Source organism: Telmatherina bonti (assembly GCF_933228915.1).
Source record: "Telmatherina bonti genome assembly, chromosome: 10".
In the NCBI taxonomy this organism is placed as follows: domain Eukaryota; kingdom Metazoa; phylum Chordata; class Actinopteri; order Atheriniformes; family Telmatherinidae; genus Telmatherina; species Telmatherina bonti.
Genome location: NC_136628.1, coordinates 11,698,463 through 11,724,082, shown reverse-complemented (window position 1 = coordinate 11,724,082; position 25,620 = coordinate 11,698,463).

Genomic DNA, 25,620 nt, shown 5'->3' with positions numbered 1-25,620 from the left:
CAGCAGACCGGCTCTTCCCTACTGAAAACAGTGCTCGCTCATCCTTAAATGGAATGTTTTAATTGAAAGAAATCCCAGTAAAAAAAAAACAAAAAAAAAACACGCAGATTTGTGTACAAATACGTATATAAGGCTCACATAGAAAACAGTGACAGGAGCAGCAGGCTGCAAAATAGTGCCAACACTCACCAATAAAGAAAGGAAACAGGTAAGAGCTGCTGCAGCCAGCAGACAGCCTGTATGTCCAGGTTTCTTTTCTGCAGCGCTGTCCCATTAAAAAAGATTTCATTAAAACGTGTAGAAAAATGTGAGGGGTGGACTCACTTCTGTGGGATGCTGTATCTTGGTCCAGTGATGCAAGGTGGCGGCCATGCCTTGGTCAGCGACCTCTTTAAAAACCTGGTGTCAGTTCCTTTCAACGTGTTCAGCTGATGGACGACTTGTTAATCAAGGTCATTATTTAGCCATTTATGAAGACTTTTAACAGAGTCCTCTTACCTTTGCCCCAGTCATGCCGCAGGAATCCAGATGGAACCGCTCCTTTCTGAAGCTCGCTTCGCCCACTGGCAGAAACACACGTGTCCTCTGATGGCAAAAGGGTTGAGTGCAGACATTCGTGCTGCCACGAAGGATTTTCAAATGTGGCCCCTCGTCGCTTCTAATTGTCCCAACCCAACAAGCACGGAGCTCAGCATCAAGCTGGGAAGTGGTGAAAAGTAAGATAGGGGAAGTGTTTCTTCTTGCTTGAACAGCACGGAGCGCCGCAGCAGCAGCGTCTCAGTGATTGCGCAATAACGGACAGCGTGCTGCTGAGAGGTGGACACAAGGAGAAGACAGGGAAAATGATGAACAACAACCACCACATCAGACTTCTTATGAGTGGGCAGTCTGTACAATAAATTGTCTGAATATTAGGCGGTGTAATCCCCATCCGTGCATACGTCACTGCGTGGCTGCATCTCGTCACATTCAGTGTAAAAGCTGAAGTTGCTGCTAGTTAGCCTGCCGGTTAGCATGCATGTGTTTACTTATCGTTCCTCCGTCAAGTTAGCTCCGTAGCAACAAGGATACACAGGGAAATAAGGATAACTCATTCATTCATTCATTCATAGATTCATTGTCTGTACCGCTCAGTCCAGTTCAGGGTGGTGGGGAAGCTGGAGTCTATCCCAGCAATTAGCAGGCGAGAGGCAGGACACATCCTGGACACGTCGCCGGTCCATCGCAGGCATTTTCTTGCCTACAGAAAAGCTGCTGAGCTTCAATTTCAAAGCAGAACACAGCTTTGCTTCAAAGCCGAACTGCTATGACGTCAGTGTTAAACGGGCCAATCGAAACGCTGCTCAGATCTCCGTCACTGACGAATGTAGTCACGTGATGAGAAATGGAACGTTAAAATCATGTAAATAGGCCTGCCAGACCACCTGTCAGCTGTCTGACTATTGTCAGACCCTGAGCGTGGCCTTGAGCTTGTCTGGAGGTTCTGGCAGGGATGGCAGCCCTGGTCCGCCGGTGGATGGTCGTCCCCCCCGGGGAGACATCATCCGCTGCCACCCAGCCAGATCTCCTGGAGGGACGGACGGTGGGGGGGGAGGGGTCCCCCCTTTTATATATAAAAAAAAAAAAAAAACTCCATCAGCTGACGGAGTCTGCTGCATGAACGTGCATGACATGACAACAGTCGGGACTGCACTTTTTATAAGAAGGATGTCATCAGGTCACAGCCCGTCTCTGGTTGCAATGGTTCACTTTGTAAGCATGGCCACCAAAAGTCATTTTAATTTAGGAGCCATTTTATGACACATGTACTCTGGTTAGTATGTGTGCGTGTAAATGAGTGTGTAAACATGGTATATTTATTTATTCATTCATTTGAAAAGCCTGCTGAATATGTGGCACGTGTGCAGCGGACGATGTCCTCCACCTTCCTTTGCAACTGTGCTTGGATGGGGTGGGTTGATGTTCTGACCATTTCTAACCGCTCTCAGCACTACTTCAACACGAACTGATATTGGGTGAAACGTTGACCTCCAGATAAGCTTAAAGAAGATTTCTGTGTGCGCAACATTGAACTTTACAAAAAGTAACACCTGTGTCACTTCACCTGCATGCAGTGAGAGGAGAGGAGTGGGATGACAAATTCACATCATCTATACCGTGGTCACTGATAGCTGGGCAAGTTCAGTTATCGTCTCATCGTTCCTTTACGGCCGTTACCATAGCGACACGTTAATCAGCTGCTTCAGATCAGATGATTTTTGACAGGTGAATGAGAGAAACACGCTGCTTGACAACAGTTGTTTGGCATCAAAACTATCGAGGCCGACATAAAATAGTTCCTATAGCCTATTTTAGCAAGTTCGGTAATAATAAAAAAGAAAAACATAAATAAACATTTGTTATAAAATGTTTACTGTGTGGGACCAGGGTGATGAAGACGCCTCGACGCCCGCGTCGTGACGTGAAATGCAGCGCCTCGTTTAGTCCTGCACATTGGACTGTAGCCTATATTTGGTTGAAGGGAAGTCACGTCGTCATAACAGTTTAACAACACTAATAAAAAGGATCATTTATGGAATGATCACTTACTAGAGATTTCTTAAAAATACACTTTAAAACATGAAGCTGTAAACATTTGAATGTAGGAAATGCATATAGAAATAAACGTTTCCCTTTAGCTAGGCTACATATATTTTTGAGTGTGTTTATCAACTTTTCATCCATTAAAAAGACGTTTTTATGGTATTTATATTGGCCCATACGGCATAAAAATAAATGATCATGCTCTCCTGATGCCGTTACATGTCGGACAGACCACCGCGCGCGACTAAACAGCCGCTGTCACGTTGTACAATTTGACTTCGAAACATCTTCACTGACGCCGCAGCCGCATCTCTTCACGTCTGTTTCACATGCGCTTTTTATTTTCAGCAGCTACAGTACCAGGTGGGCTACAGGAGACACTTTTAAAAGGCGCGGGTCTTCTGAGGAGCGTGCGTGAGTCATGTCTGTCTCTAGGCAACCGCGACTGTCCAGCATCCAGGCGCAGAGGGGAGGAGGCTGCACCTGCGCAGATTCTGCACGACAACAACATCTTTCTTGGTTGTTGGACTTTTATTTACTTCATTATGTTTAGATTGAGTGTTGATGTGTGTGACTGACACGTGTAGGCTGCTGGAAAGTGATGAAACTACGGAACAAAGTGCGTCCCGTGTTGGTTCACTCCGCCCCGCAACGTGTTTCTGTCAATTAAAGGAGGATTCTGAATTTTACGGGACGGGTGGCAACCCCGATGAGAGCTGGTCCTGCTGCATGTAAGAAAATGAAGTAAGCTGTTCTAATGTACAAGGTGTGTGTACATTTACTGCGTTTGTAGCAATGTTTGTAGACTGGTGTGAGCATAGAATTAAAGAAGCCACCATGCATTTGCTCTCTTTCTTTATACTTTATTTTAGTCACCCTCAACCCACCTTGAGAAGGTTGAAGCCAAACAGCATTTCATTTTCAAAACAATCTCTTAACTGTTAACATACAACCATCTACGACACACAGGGCCACAGCAGGAGCCTGGGTCTTCTGAGCACCTTCCTTGGTGAGCTGAGTGGATTTCTCTCGTGGATGTAGGACAAGCCTTACCTCCATCTCTGACAGCATCCTCTCCATCAGGAAACTCTGGTCAGGCACCACCTCATCTCCTGGCTGGAGGACATGATAAGGATGACATGAGGACATGATGAGGAGGACATGAGGACAGGATGAGGACATGAGGACATGAGAAGGATGACAGGAGGAAAGGATGAGGAGGACATGAGGACATGAGAAGGATGACATGAGGACATGATGAGGATGACATGACGACAGGATGAGGACATGATGAGGACATGAGAAGGATGACATCAGGATAGGACGAGGAGGACATGAGAAGGATGACATGACGACAGGATGAGGACATGAGAAGGATGACATCAGGATAGGACGAGGACAGGATGAGGACATGAGGACATGATAAGGATGACATGAGGACAGGATAAGGACATGATGAGGAGGACATGAGGACAGGATGAGGACATGAGGACAGAAGAAGGATGAAATCAGGACAGGATGATGACATGATAAGGAGGACATGAGGACAGGACGAGGACATGATGAGCAGGACATGAGAAGGACGACATGAGGACATGATGAGGACGACATGAGGACAGGATGAGGAGGACATGAGGAGGACATGAGAGGATGAAGACATGACAGTATGAGAATATTGACAGAGGAAAGGATGAGGAGATGATGAGGAGGACATCAGGACATGAGGACAGGATGACGACATGATGAGGACATGAGAAGGATGACAGGAGGGCAGGATGAGGACATGATGAGGAGGACATGAAGACAGGACGAGGACATGAGGAGGATGACGACATGATGAAGACATGAGGACAGGATGAGGACATGACGACAGAAGAAGGATGAAATCAGAACAGGATGACGACATGATGAGGAGGAGATGAGGAGGATGACATGAGGACAGGACGAGGACATGAGAAAGATGACATGAGGAGGACATGAGGACAGGATGAGGACATGATGAGGAGGACATGAGGACAGGATGAGGACATGAGGACATGATAAGGATGACATCAGGATAGGATGAGGACATGATAAGGAAGACATGAGGACAGGATGACGACGGGATGAGGACATGAGAAGGATGACATGAGAAGGATGAGATGAGGAAAGGATGAGGAGGACATCAGGACAGGATAAAGACATTGATGACAGAAGTACAGGATGAGGACATGAGGACAAGATAAGGATGACAGGAGGACATGATGAGGACATGAGAAGGATGAAATCAGGACATGAGAAGGATGACATGAGGACATGAGAATGATGACATGAGGACATGATGAGGAGATGAGAAGGACGACATGAGGAGGATGACATGAGGACATGAGGAGGACAACATGAGGACATGAGAAAGATGACATGAGGACATGAGGAAGACATGAGGACAGGATGAGGACATGAGGAGAAGGACATGAGAGGATGAAGACATGACAGTATGAGAATATTGACAGAGGAAAGGATGAGGAGATGATGAGGAGGACATCAGGACAGGATAAAGACATGGATGTAGGACGAGTCTCACCCCCACCTCTGACAGCATCCTCTCCATCAGGAAACTCTGGTCAGGCACCACCTCATCTCCTGGCTGGAGAAAATGTACACGCTGTAACTTCTTTGTTATTTCCACGTCTGAAACGTTATTAAACAAATCCGTATACCTCGTGTCGCGTCGACATCTATCTCGAGCGTCCCGTATGATCGGCATACCGACCAGGAGAGGGGTGGCGGCTGAAGTGGAGATCTTTTAGCGTCGCGTCCGGACGGGATACATTCTCTGCGCTGCTCTCTGGGACATGCATCTCAGTGTCGTCTGCGAGGACTTTTCTCGCCGGCCGATACCGCGACTCCCCGTTTTGTGAGCCTCGTCCTACAGTGACAAATATGTTGACAAGAAGAAATCCACAAGATGATCATTTTCTGCACACACAAGAGAATCAGACCGCACCTGGCAGAACATACAGCGCAGCTTTTGGCTCAGGCTCTTGTCATTTCAGCTGATATTGCGGGGTGGGGAAGACAGACATAAAAAGAGCTTCTAGCCCCACATGTCAAGATTGACGTCCAACTGGACTCCAGAAGTCCACTGGTACCTTCCTGTGATGTCCTCTACTGCTCGGTTTAGTGCTTGTGTGGTTTTCCCTCTCATATGGAAGTGGCTTTGGCTAAAGGCTTCTGCTAAATAGAACAGAATAGAATCTCCTTGGAGCAGCCAGGACGGATCAGTGTGGCGCTGAAGCTGCTCTCCAGAGAAAGCAGGGCGTCCTGCGCGACTCGTGGTCCAGCACGGACGTTAGTTTTGCCAGGACCCTCTTGTCACATACGAACCTCCTGCAGAGAGTCCAGAGAACAGCCCAAGACTGAGCCGGTCTTCCCGAGGACTCTGTCCAGCTTGCTCCCTCTCTGAGATCTGTGCTGGCCGGGAAGGTGGCTCAGTCTAAGGAGATGTGGAGCGCTTTGATGGCAGAATGAGCCACAAGTCTGAAGGTTAGTCTAGGTGTTTGAATGCAGCTGCGTGGGGGGGCAGGAACGGGTGCTTGCTCAAACCTAATGAAATGCAGATTAGGGTCGTTGAGCCACTCCAGGTCCCCCTCAGCCTGTGAGTGGGGCATTTTCATACCTGAGACAGTTTTCAGGCTTCTCCAAACCCCACTGATGTTCTGCTGCTCCTCCATCTTCCTCTCGTAACTGGCCTTCCCCTCTCTGACCTTTCTCCTCAGCTCCTTCTGTACGGTCGTCAGCTTCCTCCTTGTTCCCTGATCTGAAAGCTCTCTTCTTCTTCTTCTTCTTCTTCTTCTTCAGGAGAGCTTTAACCTCAGGGCTCATCCACAGCTTGTTTGTTGTTGTTAGCAAAGTGCTGGGAGGGAACAGCGTTCTCAAGACCGAAGTTTATCTATGCTGTGACGGCATTAATGTCCTCCACACGTGTCTGGCAGAGCTCTGTCCACACGGTGGCGTGGAAGCAGTCCAAAAGAGCCTCCTCGCTCTCAGCGGCCCGCCTCCTCGCCGTATGGGGGACCGCAGCCTGCCTGTGTCCAACACACAGGCGGGACATGTATAATATGGGGATCAGCTCTCCCTAGAGGAGCGAGGGGGGTCTGCAGAATAGGCCTCCTCGGTGTTGGCATAAAACAAGTCCAGTGATTTATCCTCCATGCTGGGACAGGTGAAGTACTGTGTGCACGTTGCCAGAGCAGATGATGGAGAGGCATGACAGAAGAGGAAGAGGGTCTGTGGCTGCTGTGTCTGCAGCCTGCTGGTGACGGCGAGCCAGTTGTCAGAGGATACGTCCGCTTCAGCAGACCGGCTCTTCCCTACTGAAAACAGTGCTCGCTCATCCTTAAATGGAATGTTTTAATTGAAAGAAATCCCAGTAAAAAAAAACCAAAAAAAAAAAACCACGCAGATTTGTGTACAAATACGTATATAAGGCTCACATAGAAAACAGTGACAGGAGCAGCAGGCTGCAAAATAGTGCCAACACTCACCAATAAAGAAAGGAAACAGGTAAGAGCTGCTGCAGCCAGCAGACAGCCTGTATGTCCAGGTTTCTTTTCTACAGCGCTGTCCCATTAAAAAAGATTTCATTAAAACGTGTACAAAAATGTGAGGGGTGGACTCACTTCTGTGGGATGCTGTATCTTGGTCCAGTGATGCAAGGTGGCGGCCATGCCTTGGTCAGCGACCTCTTTAAAAACCTGGTGTCAGTTCCTTTCAACGTGTTCAGCTGATGGACGACTTGTTAATCAAGGTCATTATTTAGCCATTTATGAAGACTTTTAACAGAGTCCTCTTACCTTTGCCCCAGTCATGCCGCAGGAATCCAGATGGAACCGCTCCTTTCTGAAGCTCGCTTCGCCCACTGGCAGAAACACACGTGTCCTCTGATGGCAAAAGGGTTGAGTGCAGACATTCGTGCTGCCACGAAGGATTTTCAAATGTGGCCCCTCGTCGCTTCTAATTGTCCCAACCCAACAAGCACGGAGCTCAGCATCAAGCTGGGAAGTGGTGAAAAGTAAGATAGGGGAAGTTTTTCTTCTTGCTTGAACAGCACGGAGCGCCGCAGCAGCAGCGTCTCAGTGATTGCGCAATAACGGACAGCGTGCTGCTGAGAGGTGGACACAAGGAGAAGACAGGGAAAATGATGAACAACAACCACCACATCAGACTTCTTATGAGTGGGCAGTCTGTACAATAAATTGTCTGAATATTAGGCGGTGTAATCCCCATCCTGCGTGGCTGCATCTCGTCACATTCAGTGTAAAAGCTGAAGTTGCTGCTAGTTAGCCTGCCGGTTAGCATGCATGTGTTTACTTATCGTTCCTCCGTCAAGTTAGCTCCGTAGCAACAAGGATACACAGGGAAATAAGGATAACTCATTCATTCATTCATTCATAGATTCATTGTCTGTACCGCTCAGTCCAGTTCAGGGTGGTGGGGAAGCTGGAGTCTATCCCAGCAATTAGCAGGCGAGAGGCAGGACACATCCTGGACACGTCGCCGGTCCATCGCAGGCATTTTCTTGCCTACAGAAAAGCTGCTGAGCTTCAATTTCAAAGCAGAACACAGCTTTGCTTCAAAGCCGAACTGCTATGACGTCAGTGTTGAACGGGCCAATCGAAACGCTGCTCAGATCTCCGTCACTGACGAATGTAGTCACGTGACGAGAAATGGAACGTTAAAATCATGTAAATAGGCCTGCCAGACCACCTGTCAGCTGTCTGACTATTGTCAGACCCTGAGCGTGGCCTTGAGCTTGTCTGGAGGTTCTGGCAGGGATGGCAGCCCTGGTCCGCCGGTGGATGGTCGTCCCCCCCGGGGAGACATCATCCGCTGCCACCCAGCCAGATCTCCTGGAGGGACGGACGGTGGGGGGGAGGGGTCCCCCCTTTTATATAAAAAAAAAAAAAAAACCAAAAAAAAAAAACTCCATCAGCTGACGGAGTCTGCTGCATGAACGTGCATGACCATGACAACAGTCGGGACTGCACTTTTTATAAGAAGGATGTCATCAGGTCACAGCCCGTCTCTGGTTGCAATGGTTCACTTTGTAAGCATGGCCACCAAAAGTCATTTTAATTTAGGAGCCATTTTATGACACATGTACTCTGGTTAGTATGTGTGCGTGTAAATGAGTGTGTAAACATGGTATATTTATTTATTCATTCATTTGAAAAGCCTGCTGAATATGTGGCACGTGTGCAGCGGACGATGTCCTCCACCTTCCTTTGCAACTGTGCTTGGATGGGGTGGGTTGATGTTCTGACCATTTCTAACCGCTCTCAGCACTACTTCAACACGAACTGATATTGGGTGAAACGTTGACCTCCAGATAAGCTTAAAGAAGATTTCTGTGTGCGCAACATTGAACTTTACAAAAAGTAACACCTGTGTCACTTCACCTGCATGCAGTGAGAGGAGTGGGATGACAAATTCACATCATCTATACCGTGGTCACTGATAGCTGGGCAAGTTCAGTTATCGTCTCATCGTTCCTTTACGGCCGTTACCATAGCGACACGTTAATCAGCTGCTTCAGATCAGATGATTTTTGACAGGTGAATGAGAGAAACACGCTGCTTGACAACAGTTGTTTGGCATCAAAACTATCGAGGCCGACATAAAATAGCTCCTATAGCCTACTTTAGAAAGTTCAGTAATAATAAAAAAGAAAAACATAAATAAACATTTGTTATAAAATGTTTACTGTGTGGGACCAGGGTGATGACGACGCCTCGACGCCCGCGTCGTGACGTGAAATGCAGCGCCTCGTTTAGTCCTGCACATTGGACTGTAGCCTATATTTGGTTGAAGGGAAGTCACGTCGTCATAACAGTTTAACAACACTAATAAAAAGGATCATTTATGGAATGATCACTTACTAGAGATTTCTTAAAAATAGACTTTAAAACATGAAGCTGTAAACATTTGAATGTAGGAAATGCATATAGAAATAAACGTTTCCCTTTAGCTAGGCTACATATATATTTTGAGTGTGTTTATCAACTTTTCATCCATTAAAAAGACGTTTTTATGGTATTTATATTGGCCCATACGGCATAAAAATAAATGATCATGCTCTCCTGATGCCGTTAGATGTCGGACAGACCACCGCGCGCGACTAAACAGCCGCTGTCACGTTGTACAATTTGACTTCGAAACATCTTCACTGACGCCGCAGCCGCATCTCTTCACGTCTGTTTCACATGCGCTTTTTATTTTCAGCAGCTACAGTACCAGGTGGGCTACAGGAGACACTTTTAAAAGGCGCGGGTCTTCTGAGGAGCGTGCGTGAGTCATGTCTGTCTCTAGGCAACCGCGACTGTCCAGCATCCAGGCGCAGAGGGGAGGAGGCTGCACCTGCGCAGATTCTGCACGACAACAACATCTTTCTTGGTTGTTGGACTTTTATTTACTTCATTATGTTTAGATTGAGTGTTGATGTGTGTGACTGACACGTGTAGGCTGCTGGAAAGTGATGAAACTACGGAACAAAGTGCGTCCCGTGTTGGTTCACTCCGCCCCGCAACGTGTTTCTGTCAATTAAAGGAGGATTCTGAATTTTACGGGACGGGTGGCAACCCCGATGAGAGCTGGTCCTGCTGCATGTAAGAAAATGAAGTAAGCTGTTCTAATGTACAAGGTGTGTGTACATTTACTGCGTTTGTAGCAATGTTTGTAGACTGGTGTGAGCATAGAATTAAAGAAGCCACCATGCATTTGCTCTCTTTCTTTATACTTTATTTTAGTCACCCTCAACCCACCTTGAGAAGGTTGAAGCCAAACAGCATTTCATTTTCAAAACAATCTCTTAACTGTTAACATACAACCATCTACGACACACAGGGCCACAGCAGGAGCCTGGGTCTTCTGAGCACCTTCCTTGGTGAGCTGAGTGGATTTCTCTCGTGGATGTAGGACAAGCCTTACCTCCATCTCTGACAGCATCCTCTCCATCAGGAAACTCTGGTCAGGCACCACCTCATCTCCTGGCTGGAGGACATGATAAGGATGACATGAGGACATGATGAGGAGGACATGAGGACAGGATGAGGACATGAGGACATGAGAAGGATGACAGGAGGAAAGGATGAGGAGGACATGAGGACATGAGAAGGATGACATGAGGACATGATGAGGATGACATGACGACAGGATGAGGACATGATGAGGACATGAGAAGGATGACATCAGGATGGGACGAGGAGGACATGAGAAGGATGACATGACGACAGGATGAGGACATGAGAAGGATGACATCAGGATAGGACGAGGACAGGATGAGGACATGAGGACATGATAAGGATGACATGAGGACAGGATAAGGACATGATGAGGAGGACATGAGGACAGGATGAGGACATGAGGACAGAAGAAGGATGAAATCAGGACAGGATGATGACATGATGAGGAGGACATGAGGACAGGACGAGGACATGATGAGCAGGACATGAGAAGGACGACATGAGGACATGATGAGGACGACATGAGGACAGGATGAGGAGGACATGAGGACAGGATGAGTACAGCATGAGGAGGACATGAGAGGATGAAGACATGACAGTATGAGAATATTGACAGAGGAAAGGATGAGGAGATGATGAGGAGGACATCAGGACATGAGGACAGGATGACGACATGATGAGGACATGAGAAGGATGACAGGAGGGCAGGATGAGGACATGATGAGGAGGACATGAAGACAGGACGAGGACATGAGGAGGATGACGACATGATGAAGACATGAGGACAGGATGAGGACATGACGACAGAAGAAGGATGAAATCAGAACAGGATGACGACATGATGAGGAGGAGATGAGGAGGATGACATGAGGACAGGACGAGGACATGAGAAAGATGACATGAGGACATGATGAGGAGGACATGAGGACAGGATGAGGACATGAGGACATGATAAGGATGACATCAGGATAGGATGAGGACATGATAAGGAAGACATGAGGACAGGATGACGACGTGATGAGGACATGAGAAGGATGACATGAGAAGGATGAGATGAGGAAAGGATGAGGAGGACATCAGGACAGGATAAAGACATTGATGACAGAAGTACAGGATGAGGACATGAGGACAAGATAAGGATGACAGGAGGACATGATGAGGACATGAGAAGGATGAAATCAGGACATGAGAAGGATGACATGAGGACATGAGAATGATGACATGAGGACATGATGAGGAGATGAGAAGGACGACATGAGGAGGATGACATGAGGACATGAGGAAGACATGAGGACATGAGAAAGATGACATGAGGACATGAGGAAGACATGAGGACAGGATGAGGACATGAGGAGAAGGACATGAGAGGATGAAGACATGACAGTATGAGAATATTGACAGGAGGAAAGGATGAGGAGATGATGAGGAGGACATCAGGACAGGATAAAGACATGGATGTAGGACGAGTCTCACCCCCACCTCTGACAGCATCCTCTCCATCAGGAAACTCTGGTCAGGCACCACCTCATCTCCTGGCTGGAGAAAATGTACACGCTGTAACTTCTTTGTTATTTCCACGTCTGAAACGTTATTAAACAAATCCGTATACCTCGTGTCGCGTCGACATCTATCTCGAGCGTCCCGTATGATCGGCATACCGACCAGGAGAGGGGTGGCGGCTGAAGTGGAGATCTTTTAGCGTCGCGTCCGGACGGGATACATTCTCTGCGCTGCTCTCTGGGACATGCATCTCAGTGTCGTCTGCGAGGACTTTTCTCGCCGGCCGATACCGCGACTCCCCGTTTTGTGAGCCTCGTCCTACAGTGACAAATATGTTGACAAGAAGAAATCCACAAGATGATCATTTTCTGCACACACAAGAGAATCAGACCGCACCTGGCAGAACATACAGCGCAGCTTTTGGCTCAGGCTCTTGTCATTTCAGCTGATATTGCGGGGTGGGGAAGACAGACATAAAAAGAGCTTCTAGCCCCACATGTCAAGATTGACGTCCAACTGGACTCCAGAAGTCCACTGGTACCTTCCTGTGATGTCCTCTACTGCTCGGTTTAGTGCTTGTGTGGTTTTCCCTCTCATATCTAAGTGGCTTTGGCTAAAGGCTTCTGCTAAATACAACAGAATAGAATCTCCTTGGAGCAGCCAGGACGGATCAGTGTGGCGCTGAAGCTGCTCTCCAGAGAAAGCAGGGCGTCCTGCGCGACTCGTGGTCCAGCACGGACGTTAGTTTTGCCAGGACCCTCTTGTCACATACGAACCTCCTGCAGAGAGTCCAGAGAACAGCCCAAGACTGAGCCGGTCTTCCCGAGGACTCTGTCCAGCTTGCTCCCTCTCTGAGATCTGTGCTGGCCGGGAAGGTGGCTCAGTCTAAGGAGATGTGGAGCGCTTTGATGGCAGAATGAGCCACAAGTCTGAAGGTTAGTCTAGGTGTTTGAATGCAGCTGCGTGGGGGGGGGGGGGCAGGAACGGGTGCTTGCTCAAACCTAATGAAATGCAGATTAGGGTCGTTGAGCCACTCCAGGTCCCCCTCAGCCTGTGAGTGGGGCATTTTCATACCTGAGACAGTTTTCAGGCTTCTCCAAACCCCACTGATGTTCTGCTGCTCCTCCATCTTCCTCTCGTAACTGGCCTTCCCCTCTCTGACCTTTCTCCTCAGCTCCTTCTGTACGGTCGTCAGCTTCCTCCTTGTTCCCTGATCTGAAAGCTCTCTTCTTCTTCTTCTTCTTCTTCTTCAGGAGAGCTTTAACCTCAGGGCTCATCCACAGCTTGTTTGTTGTTGTTAGCAAAGTGCTGCGTCGCTGGGAGGGAACAGCGTTGTCAAGACCGAAGTTTATCTATGCTGTGACGGCATTAATGTCCTCCACACGTGTCTGGCAGAGCTCTGTCCACACGGTGGCGTGGAAGCAGTCCAAAAGAGCCTCCTCGCTCTCAGCGGCCCGCCTCCTCGCCGTATGGGGGACCGCAGCCTGCCTGTGTCCAACACACAGGCGGGACATGTATAATATGGGGATCAGCTCTCCCTAGAGGAGCGAGGGGGGTCTGCAGAATAGGCCTCCTCGGTGTTGGCATAAAACAAGTCCAGTGATTTATCCTCCATGCTGGGACAGGTGAAGTACTGTGTGCACGTTGCCAGAGCAGATGATGGAGAGGCATGACAGAAGAGGAAGAGGGTCTGTGGCTGCTGTGTCTGCAGCCTGCTGGTGACGGCGAGCCAGTTGTCAGAGGATACGTCCGCTTCAGCAGACCGGCTCTTCCCTACTGAAAACAGTGCTCGCTCATCCTTAAATGGAATGTTTTAATTGAAAGAAATCCCAGTAAAAAACAAAAAAAAACAAAAAAACGCAGATTTGTGTACAAATACGTATATAAGGCTCACATAGAAAACAGTGACAGGAGCAGCAGGCTGCAAAATAGTGCCAACACTCACCAATAAAGAAAGGAAACAGGTAAGAGCTGCTGCAGCCAGCAGACAGCCTGTATGTCCAGGTTTCTTTTCTACAGCGCTGTCCCATTAAAAAAGATTTCATTAAAACGTGTAGAAAAATGTGAGGGGTGGACTCACTTCTGTGGGATGCTGTATCTTGGTCCAGTGATGCAAGGTGGCGGCCATGCCTTGGTCAGCGACCTCTTTAAAAACCTGGTGTCAGTTCCTTTCAACGTGTTCAGCTGATGGACGACTTGTTAATCAAGGTCATTATTTAGCCATTTATGAAGACTTTTAACAGAGTCCTCTTACCTTTGCCCCAGTCATGCCGCAGGAATCCAGATGGAACCGCTCCTTTCTGAAGCTCGCTTCGCCCACTGGCAGAAACACACGTGTCCTCTGATGGCAAAAGGGTTGAGTGCAGACATTCGTGCTGCCACGAAGGATTTTCAAATGTGGCCCCTCGTCGCTTCTAATTGTCCCAACCCAACAAGCACGGAGCTCAGCATCAAGCTGGGAAGTGGTGAAAAGTAAGATAGGGGAAGTGTTTCTTCTTGCTTGAACAGCACGGAGCGCCGCAGCAGCAGCGTCTCAGTGATTGCGCAATAACGGACAGCGTGCTGCTGAGAGGTGGACACAAGGAGAAGACAGGGAAAATGATGAACAACAACCACCACATCAGACTTCTTATGAGTGGGCAGTCTGTACAATAAATTGTCTGAATATTAGGCGGTGTAATCCCCATCCTGCGTGGCTGCATCTCATCACATTCAGTGTAAAAGCTGAAGTTGCTGCTAGTTAGCCTGCCGGTTAGCATGCATGTGTTTACTTATCGTTCCTCCGTCAAGTTAGCTCCGTAGCAACAAGGATACACAGGGAAATAAGGATAACTCATTCATTCATTCATTCATAGATTCATTGTCTGTACCGCTCAGTCCAGTTCAGGGTGGTGGGGAAGCTGGAGTCTATCCCAGCAATTAGCAGGCGAGAGGCAGGACACATCCTGGACACGTCGCCGGTCCATCGCAGGCATTTTCTTGCCTACAGAAAAGCTGCTGAGCTTCAATTTCAAAGCAGAACACAGCTTTGCTTCAAAGCCGAACTGCTATGACGTCAGTGTTGAACGGGCCAATCGAAACGCTGCTCAGATCTCCGTCACTGACGAATGTAGTCACGTGACGAGAAATGGAACGTTAAAATCATGTAAATAGGCCTGCCAGACCACCTGTCAGCTGTCTGACTATTGTCAGACCCTGAGCGTGGCCTTGAGCTTGTCTGGAGGTTCTGGCAGGGATGGCAGCCCTGGTCCGCCGGTGGATGGTCGTCCCCCCCGGGGAGACATCATCCGCTGCCACCCAGCCAGATCTCCTGGAGGGACGGACGGTGGGGGGGAGGGGTCCCCCCTTTTATATAAAAAAAAAAAAAAAACCAAAAAAAAAAAACTCCATCAGCTGACGGAGTCTGCTGCATGAACGTGCATGACCATGACAACAGTCGGGACTGCACTTTTTATAAGAAGGATGTCATCAGGTCACAGCCCGTCTCTGGTTGCAATGGTTCACTTTGTAAGCATGGCCACCAAAAGTCATTTTAATTTAGGAGCCATTTTATGACACATGTACTCTGGTTAGTATGTGTGCGTGTAAATGAGTGTGTAAACATGGTATATTTATTTATTCATTCATTTGAAAAGCCTGCTGAATATGTGGCACGTGTGCAGCGGACGATGTCCTCCACCTTCCTTTGCAACTGTGCTTGGATGGGGTGGGTTGATGTTCTGACCATTTCTAACCGCTCTCAGCACTACTTCAACACGAACTGATATTGGGTGAAACGTTGACCTCCAGATAAGCTTAAAGAAGATTTCTGTGTGCGCAACATTGAACTTTACAAAAAGTAACACCTGTGTCACTTCACCTGCATGCAGTGAGAGGAGTGGGATGACAAATTCACATCATCTATACCGTGGTCACTGATAGCTGGGCAAGTTCAGTTATCGTCTCATCGTTCCTTTACGGCCGTTACCATAGCGACACGTTAATCAGCTGCTTCAGATCAGATGATTTTTGACAGGTGAATGAGAGAAACACGCTGCTTGACAACAGTTGTTTGGCATCAAAACTATCGAGGCCGACATAAAATAGCTCCTATAGCCTACTTTAGAAAGTTCAGTAATAATAAAAAAGAAAAACATAAATAAACATTTGTTATAAAATGTTTACTGTGTGGGACCAGGGTGATGACGACGCCTCGACGCCCGCGTCGTGACGTGAAATGCAGCGCCTCGTTTAGTCCTGCACATTGGACTGTAGCCTATATTTGGTTGAAGGGAAGTCACGTCGTCATAACAGTTTAACAACACTAATAAAAAGGATCATTTATGGAATGATCACTTACTAGAGATTTCTTAAAAATAGACTTTAAAACATGAAGCTGTAAACATTTGAATGTAGGAAATGCATATAGAAATAAACGTTTCCCTTTAGCTAGGCTACATATATATTTTGAGTGTGTTTATCAACTTTTCATCCATTAAAAAGACGTTTTTATGGTATTTATATTGGCCCATACGGCATAAAAATAAATGATCATGCTCTCCTGATGCCGTTAGATGTCGGACAGACCACCGCGCGCGACTAAACAGCCGCTGTCACGTTGTACAATTTGACTTCGAAACATCTTCACTGACGCCGCAGCCGCATCTCTTCACGTCTGTTTCACATGCGCTTTTTATTTTCAGCAGCTACAGTACCAGGTGGGCTACAGGAGACACTTTTAAAAGGCGCGGGTCTTCTGAGGAGCGTGCGTGAGTCATGTCTGTCTCTAGGCAACCGCGACTGTCCAGCATCCAGGCGCAGAGGGGAGGAGGCTGCACCTGCGCAGATTCTGCACGACAACAACATCTTTCTTGGTTGTTGGACTTTTATTTACTTCATTATGTTTAGATTGAGTGTTGATGTGTGTGACTGACACGTGTAGGCTGCTGGAAAGTGATGAAACTACGGAACAAAGTGCGTCCCGTGTTGGTTCACTCCGCCCCGCAACGTGTTTCTGTCAATTAAAGGAGGATTCTGAATTTTACGGGACGGGTGGCAACCCCGATGAGAGCTGGTCCTGCTGCATGTAAGAAAATGAAGTAAGCTGTTCTAATGTACAAGGTGTGTGTACATTTACTGCGTTTGTAGCAATGTTTGTAGACTGGTGTGAGCATAGAATTAAAGAAGCCACCATGCATTTGCTCTCTTTCTTTATACTTTATTTTAGTCACCCTCAACCCACCTTGAGAAGGTTGAAGCCAAACAGCATTTCATTTTCAAAACAATCTCTTAACTGTTAACATACAACCATCTACGACACACAGGGCCACAGCAGGAGCCTGGGTCTTCTGAGCACCTTCCTTGGTGAGCTGAGTGGATTTCTCTCGTGGATGTAGGACAAGCCTTACCTCCATCTCTGACAGCATCCTCTCCATCAGGAAACTCTGGTCAGGCACCACCTCATCTCCTGGCTGGAGGACATGATAAGGATGACATGAGGACATGATGAGGAGGACATGAGGACAGGATGAGGACATGAGGACATGAGAAGGATGACAGGAGGAAAGGATGAGGAGGACATGAGGACATGAGAAGGATGACATGAGGACATGATGAGGATGACATGACGACAGGATGAGGACATGATGAGGACATGAGAAGGATGACATCAGGATGGGACGAGGAGGACATGAGAAGGATGACATGACGACAGGATGAGGACATGAGAAGGATGACATCAGGATAGGACGAGGACAGGATGAGGACATGAGGACATGATAAGGATGACATGAGGACAGGATAAGGACATGATGAGGAGGACATGAGGACAGGATGAGGACATGAGGACAGAAGAAGGATGAAATCAGGACAGGATGATGACATGATGAGGAGGACATGAGGACAGGACGAGGACATGATGAGCAGGACATGAGAAGGACGACATGAGGACATGATGAGGACGACATGAGGACAGGATGAGGAGGACATGAGGACAGGATGAGTACAGCATGAGGAGGACATGAGAGGATGAAGACATGACAGTATGAGAATATTGACAGAGGAAAGGATGAGGAGATGATGAGGAGGACATCAGGACATGAGGACAGGATGACGACATGATGAGGACATGAGAAGGATGACAGGAGGGCAGGATGAGGACATGATGAGGAGGACATGAAGACAGGACGAGGACATGAGGAGGATGACGACATGATGAAGACATGAGGACAGGATGAGGACATGACGACAGAAGAAGGATGAAATCAGAACAGGATGACGACATGATGAGGAGGAGATGAGGAGGATGACATGAGGACAGGACGAGGACATGAGAAAGATGACATGAGGACATGATGAGGAGGACATGAGGACAGGATGAGGACATGAGGACATGATAAGGATGACATCAGGATAGGATGAGGACATGATAAGGAAGACATGAGGACAGGATGACGACGTGATGAGGACATGAGAAGGATGACATGAGAAGGATGAGATGAGGAAAGGATGAGGAGGACATCAGGACAGGATAAAGACATTGATGACAGAAGTACAGGATGAGGACATGAGGACAAGATAAGGATGACAGGAGGACATGATGAGGACATGAGAAGGATGAAATCAGGACATGAGAAGGATGACATGAGGACATGAGAATGATGACATGAGGACATGATGAGGAGATGAGAAGGACGACATGAGGAGGATGACATGAGGACATGAGGAAGACATGAGGACATGAGAAAGATGACATGAGGACATGAGGAAGACATGAGGACAGGATGAGGACATGAGGAGAAGGACATGAGAGGATGAAGACATGACAGTATGAGAATATTGACAGGAGGAAAGGATGAGGAGATGATGAGGAGGACATCAGGACAGGATAAAGACATGGATGTAGGACGAGTCTCACCCCCACCTCTGACAGCATCCTCTCCATCAGGAAACTCTGGTCAGGCACCACCTCATCTCCTGGCTGGAGAAAATGTACACGCTGTAACTTCTTTGTTATTTCCACGTCTGAAACGTTATTAAACAAATCCGTATACCTCGTGTCGCGTCGACATCTATCTCGAGCGTCCCGTATGATCGGCATACCGACCAGGAGAGGGGTGGCGGCTGAAGTGGAGATCTTTTAGCGTCGCGTCCGGACGGGATACATTCTCTGCGCTGCTCTCTGGGACATGCATCTCAGTGTCGTCTGCGAGGACTTTTCTCGCCGGCCGATACCGCGACTCCCCGTTTTGTGAGCCTCGTCCTACAGTGACAAATATGTTGACAAGAAGAAATCCACAAGATGATCATTTTCTGCACACACAAGAGAATCAGACCGCACCTGGCAGAACATACAGCGCAGCTTTTGGCTCAGGCTCTTGTCATTTCAGCTGATATTGCGGGGTGGGGAAGACAGACATAAAAAGAGCTTCTAGCCCCACATGTCAAGATTGACGTCCAACTGGACTCCAGAAGTCCACTGGTACCTTCCTGTGATGTCCTCTACTGCTCGGTTTAGTGCTTGTGTGGTTTTCCCTCTCATATCTAAGTGGCTTTGGCTAAAGGCTTCTGCTAAATACAACAGAATAGAATCTCCTTGGAGCAGCCAGGACGGATCAGTGTGGCGCTGAAGCTGCTCTCCAGAGAAAGCAGGGCGTCCTGCGCGACTCGTGGTCCAGCACGGACGTTAGTTTTGCCAGGACCCTCTTGTCACATACGAACCTCCTGCAGAGAGTCCAGAGAACAGCCCAAGACTGAGCCGGTCTTCCCGAGGACTCTGTCCAGCTTGCTCCCTCTCTGAGATCTGTGCTGGCCGGGAAGGTGGCTCAGTCTAAGGAGATGTGGAGCGCTTTGATGGCAGAATGAGCCACAAGTCTGAAGGTTAGTCTAGGTGTTTGAATGCAGCTGCGTGGGGGGGGGGGGGCAGGAACGGGTGCTTGCTCAAACCTAATGAAATGCAGATTAGGGTCGTTGAGCCACTCCAGGTCCCCCTCAGCCTGTGAGTGGGGCATTTTCATACCTGAGACAGTTTTCAGGCTTCTCCAAACCCCACTGATGTTCTGCTGCTCCTCCATCTTCCTCTCGTAACTGGCCTTCCCCTCTCTGACCTTTCTCCTCAGCTCCTTCTGTACGGTCGTCAGCTTCCTCCTTGTTCCCTGATCTGAAAGCTCTCTTCTTCTTCTTCTTCTTCTTCTTCAGGAGAGCTTTAACCTCAGGGCTCATCCACAGCTTGTTTGTTGTTGTTAGCAAAGTGCTGCGTCGCTGGGAGGGAACAGCGTTGTCAAGACCGAAGTTTATCTATGCTGTGACGGCATTAATGTCCTCCACACGTGTCTGGCAGAGCTCTGTCCACACGGTGGCGTGGAAGCAGTCCAAAAGAGCCTCCTCGCTCTCAGCGGCCCGCCTCCTCGCCGTATGGGGGACCGCAGCCTGCCTGTGTCCAACACACAGGCGGGACATGTATAATATGGGGATCAGCTCTCCCTAGAGGAGCGAGGGGGGTCTGCAGAATAGGCCTCCTCGGTGTTGGCATAAAACAAGTCCAGTGATTTATCCTCCATGCTGGGACAGGTGAAGTACTGTGTGCACGTTGCCAGAGCAGATGATGGAGAGGCATGACAGAAGAGGAAGAGGGTCTGTGGCTGCTGTGTCTGCAGCCTGCTGGTGACGGCGAGCCAGTTGTCAGAGGATACGTCCGCTTCAGCAGACCGGCTCTTCCCTACTGAAAACAGTGCTCGCTCATCCTTAAATGGAATGTTTTAATTGAAAGAAATCCCAGTAAAAAACAAAAAAAAACAAAAAAACGCAGATTTGTGTACAAATACGTATATAAGGCTCACATAGAAAACAGTGACAGGAGCAGCAGGCTGCAAAATAGTGCCAACACTCACCAATAAAGAAAGGAAACAGGTAAGAGCTGCTGCAGCCAGCAGACAGCCTGTATGTCCAGGTTTCTTTTCTACAGCGCTGTCCCATTAAAAAAGATTTCATTAAAACGTGTAGAAAAATGTGAGGGGTGGACTCACTTCTGTGGGATGCTGTATCTTGGTCCAGTGATGCAAGGTGGCGGCCATGCCTTGGTCAGCGACCTCTTTAAAAACCTGGTGTCAGTTCCTTTCAACGTGTTCAGCTGATGGACGACTTGTTAATCAAGGTCATTATTTAGCCATTTATGAAGACTTTTAACAGAGTCCTCTTACCTTTGCCCCAGTCATGCCGCAGGAATCCAGATGGAACCGCTCCTTTCTGAAGCTCGCTTCGCCCACTGGCAGAAACACACGTGTCCTCTGATGGCAAAAGGGTTGAGTGCAGACATTCGTGCTGCCACGAAGGATTTTCAAATGTGGCCCCTCGTCGCTTCTAATTGTCCCAACCCAACAAGCACGGAGCTCAGCATCAAGCTGGGAAGTGGTGAAAAGTAAGATAGGGGAAGTGTTTCTTCTTGCTTGAACAGCACGGAGCGCCGCAGCAGCAGCGTCTCAGTGATTGCGCAATAACGGACAGCGTGCTGCTGAGAGGTGGACACAAGGAGAAGACAGGGAAAATGATGAACAACAACCACCACATCAGACTTCTTATGAGTGGGCAGTCTGTACAATAAATTGTCTGAATATTAGGCGGTGTAATCCCCATCCTGCGTGGCTGCATCTCATCACATTCAGTGTAAAAGCTGAAGTTGCTGCTAGTTAGCCTGCCGGTTAGCATGCATGTGTTTACTTATCGTTCCTCCGTCAAGTTAGCTCCGTAGCAACAAGGATACACAGGGAAATAAGGATAACTCATTCATTCATTCATTCATAGATTCATTGTCTGTACCGCTCAGTCCAGTTCAGGGTGGTGGGGAAGCTGGAGTCTATCCCAGCAATTAGCAGGCGAGAGGCAGGACACATCCTGGACACGTCGCCGGTCCATCGCAGGCATTTTCTTGCCTACAGAAAAGCTGCTGAGCTTCAATTTCAAAGCAGAACACAGCTTTGCTTCAAAGCCGAACTGCTATGACGTCAGTGTTGAACGGGCCAATCGAAACGCTGCTCAGATCTCCGTCACTGACGAATGTAGTCACGTGACGAGAAATGGAACGTTAAAATCATGTAAATAGGCCTGCCAGACCACCTGTCAGCTGTCTGACTATTGTCAGACCCTGAGCGTGGCCTTGAGCTTGTCTGGAGGTTCTGGCAGGGATGGCAGCCCTGGTCCGCCGGTGGATGGTCGTCCCCCCCGGGGAGACATCATCCGCTGCCACCCAGCCAGATCTCCTGGAGGGACGGACGGTGGGGGGGAGGGGTCCCCCCTTTTATATATTAAAAAAAAAAAAACTCCATCAGCTGACGGAGTCTGCTGCATGAACGTGCATGACCATGACAACAGTCGGGACTGCACTTTTTATAAGAAGGATGTCATCAGGTCACAGCCCGTCTCTGGTTGCAATGGTTCACTTTGTAAGCATGGCCACCAAAAGTCATTTTAATTTAGGAGCCATTTTATGACACATGTACTCTGGTTAGTATGTGTGCGTGTAAATGAGTGTGTAAACATGGTATATTTATTTATTCATTCATTTGAAAAGCCTGCTGAATATGTGGCACGTGTGCAGCGGACGATGTCCTCCACCTTCCTTTGCAACTGTGCTTGGATGGGGTGGGTTGATGTTCTGACCATTTCTAACCGCTTTCAGCACTACTTCAACACGAACTGATATTGGGTGAAACGTTGACCTCCAGATAAGCTTAAAGAAGATTTCTGTGTGCGCAACATTGAACTTTACAAAAAGTAACACCTGTGTCACTTCACCTGCATGCAGTGAGAGGAGAGGAGTGGGATGACAAATTCACATCATCTATACCGTGGTCACTGATAGCTGGGCAAGTTCAGTTATCGTCTCATCGTTCCTTTACGGCCGTTACCATAGCGACACGTTAATCAGCTGCTTCAGATCAGATGATTTTTGACAGGTGAATGAGAGAAACACGCTGCTTGACAACAGTTGTTTGGCATCAAAACTATCGAGGCCGACATAAAATAGCTCCTATAGCCTACTTTAGAAAGTTCGGTAATAATAAAAAAGAAAAACAGAAATAAACATTTGTTATAAAATGTTTACTGTGTGGGACCAGGGTGATGACGACGCCTCGACGCCCGCGTCGTGACGTGAAATGCAGCGCCTCGTTTAGTCCTGCACATTGGACTGTAGCCTATATTTGGTTGAAGGGAAGTCACGTCGTCATAACAGTTTAACAACACTAATAAAAAGGATCATTTATGGAATGATCACTTACTAGAGATTTCTTAAAAATAGACTTTAAAACATGAAGCTGTAAACATTTGAATGTAGGAAATGCATATAGAAATAAACGTTTCCCTTTAGCTAAGCTACATATATTTTTGAGTGTGTTTATCAACTTTTCATCCATTAAAAAGACGTTTTTATGGTATTTATATTGGCCCATACGGCATAAAAATAAATGATCATGCTCTCCTGATGCCGTTAGATGTCGGACAGACCACCGCGCGCGACTAAACAGCCGCTGTCACGTTGTACAATTTGACTTCGAAACATCTTCACTGACGCCGCAGCCGCATCTCTTCACGTCTGTTTCACATGCGCTTTTTATTTTCAGCAGCTACAGTACCAGGTGGGCTACAGGAGACACTTTTAAAAGGCGCGGGTCTTCTGAGGAGCGTGCGTGAGTCATGTCTGTCTCTAGGCAACCGCGACTGTCCAGCATCCAGGCGCAGAGGGGAGGAGGCTGCACCTGCGCAGATTCTGCACGACAACAACATCTTTCTTGGTTGTTGGACTTTTATTTACTTCATTATGTTTAGATTGAGTGTTGATGTGTGTGACTGACACGTGTAGGCTGCTGGAAAGTGATGAAACTACGGAACAAAGTGCGTCCCGTGTTGGTTCACTCCGCCCCGCAACGTGTTTCTGTCAATTAAAGGAGGATTCTGAATTTTACGGGACGGGTGGCAACCCCGATGAGAGCTGGTCCTGCTGCATGTAAGAAAATGAAGTAAGCTGTTCTAATGTACAAGGTGTGTGTACATTTACTGCGTTTGTAGCAATGTTTGTAGACTGGTGTGAGCATAGAATTAAAGAAGCCACCATGCATTTGCTCTCTTTCTTTATACTTTATTTTAGTCACCCTCAACCCACCTTGAGAAGGTTGAAGCCAAACAGCATTTCATTTTCAAAACAATCTCTTAACTGTTAACATACAACCATCTACGACACACAGGGCCACAGCAGGAGCCTGGGTCTTCTGAGCACCTTCCTTGGTGAGCTGAGTGGATTTCTCTCGTGGATGTAGGACAAGCCTTACCTCCATCTCTGACAGCATCCTCTCCATCAGGAAACTCTGGTCAGGCACCACCTCATCTCCTGGCTGGAGGACATGATAAGGATGACATGAGGACATGATGAGGAGGACATGAGGGCAGGATGAGGACATGAGGACATGAGAAGGATGACAGGAGGAAAGGATGAGGAGGACATGAGGACATGAGAAGGATGACATGAGGACATGATGAGGATGACATGACGACAGGATGAGGACATGATGAGGACATGAGAAGGATGACATCAGGATAGGACGAGGAGGACATGAGAAGGATGACATGACGACAGGATGAGGACATGATGAGGACATGAGAAGGATGACATCAGGATAGGACGAGGACAGGATGAGGACATGAGGACATGATAAGGATGACATGAGGACAGGATAAGGACATGATGAGGAGGACATGAGGACAGGATGAGGACATGAGGACAGAAGAAGGATGAAATCAGGACAGGATGATGACATGATGAGGAGGACATGAGGACAGGACGAGGACATGATGAGCAGGACATGAGAAGGACGACATGAGGACATGATGAGGACGACATGAGGACAGGATGAGGAGGACATGAGGACAGGATGAGTACAGCATGAGGAGGACATGAGAGGATGAAGACATGACAGTATGAGAATATTGACAGAGGAAAGGATGAGGAGATGATGAGGAGGACATCAGGACATGAGGACAGGATGACGACATGATGAGGACATGAGAAGGATGACAGGAGGGCAGGATGAGGACATGATGAGGAGGACATGAAGACAGGACGAGGACATGAGGAGGATGACGACATGATGAAGACATGAGGACAGGATGAGGACATGACGACAGAAGAAGGATGAAATCAGAACAGGATGACGACATGATGAGGAGGAGATGAGGAGGATGACATGAGGACAGGACGAGGACATGAGAAAGATGACATGAGGAGGACATGAGGACAGGATGAGGACATGATGAGGAGGACATGAGGACAGGATGAGGACATGAGGACATGATAAGGATGACATCAGGATAGGATGAGGACATGATAAGGAAGACATGAGGACAGGATGACGACGTGATGAGGACATGAGAAGGATGACATGAGAAGGATGAGATGAGGAAAGGATGAGGAGGACATCAGGACAGGATAAAGACATTGATGACAGAAGTACAGGATGAGGACATGAGGACAAGATAAGGATGACAGGAGGACATGATGAGGACATGA